General features: G+C 47.7%; 1 non-coding gene across 1 annotated transcript; it reads right to left on the reverse strand.

Annotated features, from left to right (window-relative positions):
- Positions 1–2,790: 2,790 nt before the first annotated feature.
- Positions 2,791–2,919, reverse strand: LOC111761370 (small nucleolar RNA SNORA31). The gene has a single exon (XR_002794756.2). It is a non-coding gene; the product is annotated as a small nucleolar RNA SNORA31 (small nucleolar RNA).
- Between the last annotated feature and the right edge of the window lie 220 nt (positions 2,920–3,139).

Below are 3,139 nucleotides of genomic sequence, written 5' to 3' on the forward strand. Positions count from 1 at the left end.
TTCCTTCCTTCCTTCCTTCCTACCTTCTTCCTTCCTTCCTTCCTTCTCCCCTCCCTCCCTTCCTTCCTTCTCCCCTCCTTCCCTTCCTTCCTTCCTTCCTTCCTTCCTTCCTTCCTTCCTTCCTTCCTTCTCCCCTTCCTTCCTCCTTTCCCTCCCTTATTTATTTTTGTTAAGAGGAAGCACATCATTGGTTCTATAAGATGTTCCACATTTCAGAAGACTTTTTAAATCCCTGGGCTCTGTGTCCATAGCTCTGTGGCTGAGAACTTAGAAACCTCTGTGAGGTTTTCAGGTGAGCCACTGCCAGGGCACAGCCCTGCTCTCCACCTCACTGGAAACAGCTCTAGCTTCTGACGTCACCTGCATCTGCCAAAAGCTGTGGTTGGAGGTGGGGAGTGGGCCGGCGGGGAGAGTGACATGCAAGTTCAGGAGTGCCCCACTCACAGCAGGAGTTCCATCAGTATTTACTGCTTGAACAGAAGAACAGGCCATTTATACCCTCATGGTTCCCGGAGGTGATGCTCGGCCCCATTCCTGAATTAGGGTGTCCATCGTTTTCTGCTGGACCGCCCTGCCAGCATCGCCAGGTCTGAGTTGAGGTGGTCGCCATGGCAAGTGAAGCTCAGAGAGAAGATACCCTCCTGGTTGGTTCTAGTTCTATTTTGTTCATGCAGAAGTCTGAATGATGGTAGATAGAGGTTAGATAGATAGATAAATAGGAAGGAAGGGAGGGAGGGAGGGAAATGGATGTGGCTCAAGCAGTTGGGCCCCCTTTACCATATAGGAGGTCCAGGGTTTGACGCCCAGAGCCTCCTGGTGAAGGCAAGCTGGCCCACACCGTGAGCTGGCCCATGCGGAGTGCTGCCCTGCGCAGGAGTGCTGGTGCAGCAAGATGATGCAACAAGACACACAGCGGAGGAAGCAGACTTGGCCCAGTGGTTAGGGCATCCGTCTACCACATGGGAGGTCCGCGGTTCAAACCCCGGGCCTCCTTGACCCATGTGGAGCTGGCCCACGTGCAGTGCTGATGTGCACAAGGAGTGCCCTGCCACACAGGGGTGTCCCCCGCATAGGGGAGCCCCACGCGCAAGGAGTGTACCCCATAAGGAGAGCCGCCCAGAGCCAAAGAAGAGCAGCCTGCCCAGGAATGGTGCCGCACACACGGAAAGCTGACACAGCAAGATGATGCAACAAGATGATGCAACAAAAAAAAGAGACACCAATTCCTGTGCCGCTGACAACAATAAGCAGACAAAGAACACACAGCAAATAGACACAGAGAACAGACAACTCGGGGGAAGAAATGGGTAATAAATAAATAAATAAATAAATAAAATCTAAAAAAAAAAAAAAAAGCCAGAGGAGAGACAATGAGAAGACATAGCAGAACAGGGAGCTGAGCTGGCGCAAGAGAATGAGCGCCTCTCTCCCACTCCGGCAGGTCCCAGGATCAATTCCTGGAGCTGCCTAATGAGAATACAAAGAGACACAGAAGAACACAGCAAGTAGACACAGAGAGCAGCCAACGGAGTTGGGGGCATAAATAAATAAAATAAATCTTAAAAAAAAAAAAAGGAAGGAAAGAAAAGAAAGGGAGGAAGAGAGGAAGGAAGGAAGGGAGGGAGAGAGGAAGGAAGGAAGGGAAGGAAGGGAGGGAGGAAGGAAGGGAGGGAGGAAGGAAGGAAGGAAGGAAGGAAGGAAGGAAGGAAGGAAGGAAGGAAGGAAGGAAGGAAGGAAGGAAGGAAGGAAGGAAGGAAGGAAGGAAGGAAGGAAGGAAGGAAGGAAGGAAGGAAGGAAGGAAGGAAGGAAGGAAGGAAGGAAGGAGCGTGTTGCTGAAACAAGGAAGCTGGCTTGGACTGGGGCAGTGTTAGTGCTGAGGCCCTCCAGGAGTCTGTGGCTGCCTCTGTGAGGTTCGCTCCTACAACTGTGAGCAGAGAGGGGCTGCTCCTTTCTCTGAGGGTGCACAGCTCTGTAAGGGTTCTCAGGTGTTGGGTTTTTTCTTTTTTTTCCTTTGGTGAAGTTTCTGCATCAAATGTTTAATTCACAACAGTGTTTTGTTTCTTAGCTTGCTGTGAACAGAAACAAATAGTAGTTATGAAAAATACCTTTAGATCTTCAGAAGGAAGCCACCCTATAAACCCAAGTCATTATTATCACTAGTAAAATGACTCAGGGCATTCATCTTCTGTTCATTCACTTCATTAAATAAAACCTAATCCTCTGCTCTCCCTCACCTTTCTCGCCCCACCTTCTCTAGAGAAGATAAACACTTGGTTTCAATCACTTATGGGACACATGGTTTATATTTGTTTCTATAGGGTCTCAGAGACCTCCCTCATTTTAAACAACTTTCTATACTCCCAGGTAGAAATAAAAGGGGACTGAGACTGATTCCCCCACTTTCCCTTTTCCTTAAGATGAAAAGCACCACAGAACTCTAATTCCATAATTGCACAATTTAATTACACACTTTTCATAACTTGGCTCTCGATTACATTTAGAATATTTCCCAAGGAACGACAAACTTCTTTGTTGAGTTAATCATTGGTATTTTACATCTTTTTGTTTGTCTGTTTTTTAATGAAGTTTTCTTTTTTTAACCTTTCGAAGTTGTTAAGGCTTTAATCAGAAGGAATCAACTGGAAGGCAAGAGAACAGGCGACAGAGCCTTCAACATTTCTCATTTGAATCCAGACTTCAGAAAGATTCCTTTGGTGGAGTAAAAAGACTATTTGCTCTTTACAGGTTTATTTCTGAGTTGCATTTGCTCTTCTCCATGTTTTTAGAATTTCCTGTATTCCCCCATTTAATCTCAGCTGCCACAACCAGACAGAAAACCGGAGGACCTTCTTTTTCTTGCATCTGTAGTGGAAACCTTGGCAGCAGACGTGAACTGCTCCAGGGCTGTCAGAGATGCGTTGACATTTTACAACTTTTAACCAGTCTGGCTATGGCCTAATTTCTAATTTTTTGGATTAGATCGTGGGCGATACATCAGGTAGCCTTGGAAACCACGGCTGTGGGATTGGCAGCCATCCTTGGAGACCCTGGCTGGCCACCAGCTCAGGTGGAAAGGGCTGGGCGCCCCAGCTGCCTCTGACTGCTCAGCTCCTCCCTAGCTCAGCACTGTTGGCTTCTG

Source organism: Dasypus novemcinctus, chromosome 8 (assembly GCF_030445035.2).
Source record: "Dasypus novemcinctus isolate mDasNov1 chromosome 8, mDasNov1.1.hap2, whole genome shotgun sequence".
Lineage (NCBI taxonomy): Eukaryota > Metazoa > Chordata > Mammalia > Cingulata > Dasypodidae > Dasypus > Dasypus novemcinctus.